At 38.3% G+C, this 7,634-nt stretch overlaps 2 long non-coding RNA genes across 5 annotated transcripts in view; one reads left to right on the plus strand and one right to left on the minus strand.

The window, feature by feature from the left end:
• Positions 1-4,104, minus strand: part of LOC138763287 (uncharacterized) — a 28,181-nt gene extending 24,077 nt beyond the window's left edge. Inside the window, exon 1 of the long non-coding RNA XR_011357472.1 lies at positions 3,683-4,104. This is a non-coding gene — a long non-coding RNA (uncharacterized lncRNA). The remainder of the gene's footprint in view (positions 1-3,682) is intronic.
• LOC138763286 (uncharacterized) lies at positions 4,029-7,248 on the plus strand. 4 transcript variants are annotated; one of them, XR_011357470.1, is made up of 4 exons: positions 4,029-4,116; positions 4,992-5,126; positions 6,478-6,554; positions 6,947-7,248. It is a non-coding gene; the product is annotated as an uncharacterized lncRNA (long non-coding RNA). The 4 variants fall into 4 exon arrangements; XR_011357468.1 differs by having other exon boundaries at positions 4,992-5,109; XR_011357471.1 differs by lacking the exon at positions 4,029-4,116 and adding an exon at positions 4,123-4,361 and having other exon boundaries at positions 4,992-5,109.
• Positions 7,249-7,634: the final 386 nt, after the last annotated feature.

Here is a 7,634-nt window from a genome sequence, read left to right on the forward strand (position 1 = left end):
GGTATGGGGGGGCACCAATATCTCTGAGTGGAAAGCCCTGCAAAAGGCAGTGAACACAGCCACATACATTACAGTAAAAATTCTCCCACCATCGAGAACATCTACATGGAATGATGCAGTTGTAGAGCAGCAGCAATTATCAAGGATCCACACACAAAGGACATGCTCTTTTCTCACTCCTACCATCAGGAAAGAAGTATAGGTGCCACAAGACTTGCACCACCAGGTTCACACACATTTGCTACTCCTAAACAACAAACTCAATCAGTGACTCATTTAAGGACTCTTACTTGTGCACTTTATTTATTAGTGAATATTTTCTATATTGCACAGTTTTTTTTGCACTTTATTGTTGTTTACATTTCTTTCTTTTGTATATGTATCTTTTCTTGAGTTTTTTTTGCACTACCTCTAAGTGGAAATTCTGCCTGGTCAGCAGGAAAAAGAATCTCAGGGTTGTATGTGATGCCATGTATGTACCTCTAAACTTTGTGCTAGGGCTACTGATGTCTTAATGAGGTGATCTTCAAAATGTTTTTCCATTGGATACTGATTGCCTCTGTGGAAAATTCTCCATTTTTAGATCTGAATGTTTGGATCTTAAATAGTGTTGATTATCCTAAAGAATCCACACATCATGATTATAAACTTGTTTCTAAAACTGTGCTCAAATCACCCAAAATCAACATTTCAGGCCATGTTTATTGTTGAGGTTTGTTCGAGATTGGAGTTGAATCCCCCCATGTTGTTTGCTTCCAGGATTGAGAAATATGGCCTGAAAATTGTTAACTTGGGGGTTCTACATTAGAGAAAGGGGTGGGGGGGGGGGGGGGACTCATGGCATTCTCTTATTCCTTTGGGGAGTTGATGAGTCACCAAACTAGCTTATTCTAAAAAAGTGGAGTCCCTTTCAGATTTGTCCTTCCAGATGACGCCACTTTATTTCTTGACCTAGGCCTATTGTGTCTCACTTAGGCAATGAGATCAATATAGTGAGATTTAGCAGAGTGGGCCTTCATTCTCTTGAATTTAGAAAAACTTAGAGATTATCTCAACAAAATGGTAAAGATTTCTTATAGGTCTCACAGGATAGGTGCAGAATTAATATCTTCTCAGGTTGGGATGTCTAGAGCAACAGATCATAGTCCAGAAATAAGGGGTTCATTTTTTAGGTCAGAAATGATTAAATAAAAACCTTCTCCATACCAGGGTCCATCATCCGATCCAAAGAGAATCTAGTGACCACGGTTTGCTGACATTAGCCAAAAACAGACAGATGGTCTAAGGTTTCCCAAGGTCTTCTGGAGGAGGTTCAAAAAGGGCATGGTCTGCATGAGGACTCAGGCATATCAAGAAAACTGTTTGATACACTCCCTTCATTAATTTTGGACTTCCATAGATAGTCATATTTCACGATTCTGGACTTGGCCAGAGCAAACCTTGTTCCTTTGTTTGTTTCTGTCTGAAGGTCAGATAATTTCATACAAGTTGAAGTATTTAATTACTATGGAACCAAAGAAATCTAATTTGAAGACCATGTCTCTAGCCAGGCCATTCTGGTATAGATACTTGCTCCTGCATTAGCTTCTGACTGAAGGTAGATCACTTCATGTAAATTGAAGAATAACCAAGTACAATGAACAGATCAAATACTGAAAATTATTTTTCTTCCCAAACTATTCCAGTATAGCCATAACAATGGTACAGCCCATGTGACAACTCTAAAAGCTGTTCAATGTCTTCTGATTACTGGATATTACATCTATATTAGCTGTTAAATATTAGAAATCTCTTCCAATATTTAAGAGCATCTCACTTGGCACCTCATTCTGACAGACAATTTCCAGAATGATGCAGCAAAAGCCTGCATTTTATACTCTGAAGATGGAGAGTTGAGTTATGAGGAGGTAGCTGAAGTGCATTCTAAAAATGGATATTGTTTCTACCAATCACCAAATTGATTGATATTTTGATTGTACAAAGATTATTTCCTTGGATACTGTTCATTTAATTGCTTAATATTCAAATTTTTTTCCCCCACCATATCTTAATTAACAAACTGTAAACTTTAGAATACCCATAAGCAATATCACAGGCAATCAGTTGGAATTACTTACTTCCACTAGAGATGACACAGCATTATTCTTTGTACCAAATGTCAAATTATTTTAATTTAGCACAATTCCGAGAAGACTGTTCCGGTATCTACTACGGTAACTTCTTTTAATCTTGTCTGAAGCAGAATGTTCTATAATTTGTTACTTTTTAAATTCTATCCTAGCTACATCTTTACATGTTAATATTATTAATTCTGCCAAAACCAAATTCTCACTTATCAAATGTGAGACCAACATTATTCCCCAAATGAGGTTTACAATTGCTGTGTTTAGTGGCAAAACATTTTTATCACATCTATAAATATATAGTGATACAATAGATATCAAGCATATAATTCTAAGTTACATCTTTCTTTCCTGAAGATCAGATTAAATATGATTTTTGGTCCCATTAATTTTGCATGGGTCACAGTGAATAGATTTTTTTGTCATCCCATAGTGACCCCTAGTGAGTAAAATGGATATAGTTACATTACAAGAGTTTATCATTATTTTAAATAGTCCATTATGATATTCCCTAACCCCGTAAAATTAGAATAATTATGATAAACAAGAACATTTCTGTAAGGTTTTTGTAATTGGTAACTTTATATAAATGTCATTTAAATTTAAATGAATGAGATTAATCTTGCTATTTGCTATTGAAAACAAGATATTTTAAAAGCTGCAGGTACAGAATGAGATGCTAAAATAACATTCAGGCCAATAGGTCTCATCATTATTAAAATCTAAATTAACCTAGGAAGTATAAAGGAAAAGATACCCTGTGAATTACAAATTGCAACACAATATAGGAATATTTCAAACATCTTTCTCATGAAAATTGTATCTTATCACCACCTTCCTGTGAGTATGATGAAATTGTTGCATTGTTGATTTAAAATGGTGCAAGGATAGGTAAAGAATTATACTTTGGCATGAATATTTTATGCACCTTTAGATATTTTAACTTACCCAGTACCTTAGAGATTTAAGTTTTATAAATAATAATAATTTCTCCTATCCAGAAAAGAAACAATAAAGGAGAAGGTGCTGGGCAAGATAAAAAAGTCAGAAAATGGATAAATCACCTGGATCAGATAGACGACACCCCAGTAATCTTATAGAGGTAGCTGAGAAAATTGTGGAGGCTTTGGCAGTGGTGGGTCTGCTTTTCACATTATATGTTAATGATTTGGATGGCTTTGTGACCAAGTTCACAGATGATACTAAGACAGGAGGAGGGGCAGGTAATGTTGAGGAAGCACTGATCTTACAAAAGGATTTAGACTAATTAAGAAATTGCACAAGGGATTGGCAGGTGGAATACAAGGTAGAGAAGTGTACGATCATGCATTTTAGTGGAAGGAATAAAGGTGTAGACTATTTTCTAAATAGTTTGGAAATCAGAGGTACAGAGAGACTTGGGAGTCATCTGCAAGATTACCTAAAGGAGGGGTTCCCAAACCTTTTAGCGCATGGAACCCTTTTGTGGACCACTTGGAAATTGCGGAACCCCAATCGTCAATTACAGTTTAAAAGACCTGGTATATACACAAGCATAGTAAGAAAGTAAATAAACTCACCATTCTCCACAATGTCCGCCTGCCCTCCGACATCACAATGGAGCAGGTTTCCATTCAGTAGTTGTTCTGGGCGGTGACTTATAAGAGAAGACCTGTCCATTCCTGATGTCACTTCATCTGCTATGCCAGAATCGATGGCGGTTGATTAACAGGGCGGGAGTCTGTTCTCCCACTGACATCATAATTGGAGTGGTGCCTTCATCCAGTGATGATTGGCTGCGCGCAGATGAGTGGGCCACTGATTGACAGGAGAGGATGGGGACACACCCTCTGAGCAAAACAATGGGAACTTCGCTCACTGATTGGCTTCAGGAAGGGCTGCAGGGATGTCACAATATCTCCCCCCCATCCCCTCTCACTGGGTAATTGGCCTGAGCTGCAATTGACAGGATGTTGGTGATGTAACCCACCACCACTGGTTGGTGATTTGACAGGTGCTGTGAGCATTCCCTCCCCCCCCCCCACACATCGAGCCCATCCGCTCACTGACGTCACAATGGGGCCACAGCCCAGTGATTGGCTGTGTGAGTGGGGGAGAAGAGACATCAAAATTCCCCCCCCCCATCATTCTGCCTGCTAATTGGCCTGGAAACCTGCTGCCGGTCCCTTTGATGGACAGGCCGAGCCTCAGCACCGATTGGAGTGGGGAGGGTGGGTATTATGCAAATGAATGGCCAAGGTGAGCACCCTCAGAGGGTTGCACGCATTCCCCCCCCTGCTTCCACCTCCCTTCCCTTCTCTCTCTCCCCCCCCCCACCCTGTGGCTGCCATCTTGTCATTCCCCCAGAAAAACATTGAATTAAAGATAGAGGTAAAAAGTAATTTAAAGAAAAATGGATAGATCATTGCCATTTCATCCACAGAACCCAGTTTGGGAAACCCTGACCTCAAGATTAACTTGCACGTAGAGTCGGTGATAAGGAAAGTAAATGCAAAGCTTACATTCGTTTTGAATGGGATCAGAGATATATATGATCAGAGATGTGGTGAATATATAGAATTCATTGCCATGTTCATGACAACCCATTGGATATATTTAAGACAGGTTAATACATTCTTGATTAGGTAGGGAATCAAGGGTTACAGGAAGGCAGCAGGACAACAGGGTTAAATCAGGCACTAATGAAATGACAGGATGGATTCTTTGGCCCAAGGGCCTAATTCCACTCCTATGTCTTTTGGTCTAATTTCAACGGGGTCTCATTCAAACTTGTAATTATTTTGAAGGATTAATAGCTGAAAAAGGCAATGATCATTTGAACATAATCTTTCTGCTTTTTAATTTAATTTCTTTCTACATTAATTTCAGATCTATTGTTTTACAACCTTTTTAACCAAGGCTGCTTGTTGATAATCTTGTGGACCTGTACACCAGCATCATTGATTGCCCTATCCCATTCAGATTCATCATTACAAGTGTGAAATAGGTGTGTGAATATCAGCTGTGAGTAATATTCACCTATTCATATTAACCCCCATTGAAATCATTAGGTCTGAATGCATCGAAGAAAAGTGGTTCATACTCCAATTACAAGCATCAGAAAACAAAGAGGCTTTTAGCAGGCTTTTCCTACAAAAATGCAATGCCTCTTATCTATTCAAAAATTATTCCATTTGGACACTTATTCTGTATCTTTTTATAATTTTTATTTAGTACTTCACCATGAACCATGTTATTAACAATATATACAAATATTCAGCATTAAAATATACAGTGACATTTTCATTCCCCCCTTCCCCCACCCTCCCCACCTCCTACAACTTAAAGCAAAAAATTAAAGAGAGAAAGAAGAAATAAATAAATAGAACATAAAAGAGAAGAATAGAAAAAGAAAGCGTGTTGACCAAAATTTCATATTTCATTATTTTCGTACTTGTATCTTATTGTTTGAATGACATTGTATTTGGCAGTTTTAAAGGATCTGAGCCTGTCATTCAAATTGAAATCAGTCCTGGACTTGAACGTACTTTGAGACTGGGCTTGACTACCAGATTCATAGAGCTGAATCTTTTAGTTTATCCTAATGCTGGAGTCCCACGTGAAACTTAATGGCAGGACCTAGAATTGCTCGAATTGCCAACATTATGCTACACAATTCCTACTGGGACCCTGTGCTAGATTGGATGACATGCTATAGGATCTAACACCCTATTGACCTCAGTAGAAATTCTAGATTACAGATTAGGAAAGATAGGGAACAATTATCCATTGGTTTATTATTTTACTTTGGTTTAATACTTTAAATCATATTTGTGCTTTATATTAGGTTGACCTCTCTTCATTACACATCAATGGCTCCATCAAGGAGAGCACAAAGTTCCTTGGTATGCATATAAAAGATGACCTATCCACAACACCTCCTATTTGCTCACGAAGGTGCAGCAGCACCTATGCTTCCTAAGGAGTTTGAGGAGCCCCCATCTTGACAAAATGTTATAGGAACTCAATTGAGAGCGTCCTGTTTAGTTGCATCATTGGTAGCTGCAAAGCATCAGTACCGAGATTCATCAAAATGGCTGACATTATCACTGGCATCTCCCTTTCCTCTAATGATGACATTTACCAAGAGCATTGTTTAAATAGGGCTCACACAATTATAAAATACCCTTTCCACACAGCACACAGCATCTTTGATTGACTACCATCAAGGAGGTTAAACAGGAGTGTCAAGATCTGGACGGCCAGGCTGGGAAATAACTTATGAACAATATCCTGTAACCAAGTAAATCTTTCCAAAATATTTACATTTATTTCAAATTATCTCTTTATGGCATTGATAGTTTTCATTGGACAGGGAAGAAGACAAAAGAGGAGAGCCAGACTTGCACACCCAAAAAGAGCAAATTGAAATGTTACTCAGATGTACCAAAGGTGAGAATGCAACACTAAATGGATGATTTCTTTTTCCCCAAAAGGGAGTGAAGACCAGCAGTGTTCTGGCTTGCAAATATTCACAGCAGTACAACTGCAAGAAGTTGGTCTGTAGCCTTGTGCCTCACAAACACTGATAGAAATTGTATGCACATAAATATGGCAAAAATTCAAATCTTGTGATAAAACAAACTTTGGGAATAATTCAGAAGATGAATCTGAATTTCTCATGAAGGGATGCTGTAGAACAATGAAAAATGTTAAGTTGGAAACATAATATTATTTTGAGAGTTGTAGAATGGAAATAATTAACTTTTACTTAAAAGAGTTTTGCATATATCAGCAAGTTTTCACTTTATTCTGACACCTTGAAATAATTTTTTCTGCAACAGTAATTTAACAATCAAGATTGAACACCACACCAGATCTTGGAAATATAAAGAAAGAGAGTGGCACGGTTAGCATAATAGCTAGTGCAACACTGTTACAGCGCCAGCAATCAGGACCAGGATTCTGCTCTGTCTCTAAGGAGTTTGTTCGTTCTCCCTGCATCTGCATGGGTTTCCCCTGGAGGCTGCGGATTTCTCCCACCCTCCAAAATGTACCTGGGCTTGTAGGTCAATTGGGTGTGATTGGGCGGCCTGGGCTCGTGGGCCAAAAGGGCCTTTTGATCAATAAAAGCTATTTGGAGGCATTTGTCTGCGACGCGTTTCTTAAATGAATCTGTAACAAAGCCCAAATGAATTATCTTAAACCATCTTTATTAACAAACACAAAAGGGCTATTATCTGTAGTATTGTTCAATATCAATAGCAAAAAAACTACTGTAGAAGAAACTAACATTCGAGTGAAATACTGATTAATCATAATATGTAATGTTCTAATGTATGTGTAACAGTTGACAGAAATTATTGATGCCTAACTCACCTTCCTTGGATTGCCCAACTAACGATGTGGGCTAATGAACCTAATTTTCAATGTGAACAAACCCCTGATGCACGCTCATTGCAGAAGGCACTGTCCCAACAGCTTATTGCCAGAGCCAAGTGCGCATGCATCAATCCAATCCATAGCACCTGG

The sequence above is a fragment of the Narcine bancroftii genome, chromosome 5, assembly GCF_036971445.1.
Source record: "Narcine bancroftii isolate sNarBan1 chromosome 5, sNarBan1.hap1, whole genome shotgun sequence".
Classification (NCBI taxonomy): domain Eukaryota; kingdom Metazoa; phylum Chordata; class Chondrichthyes; order Torpediniformes; family Narcinidae; genus Narcine; species Narcine bancroftii.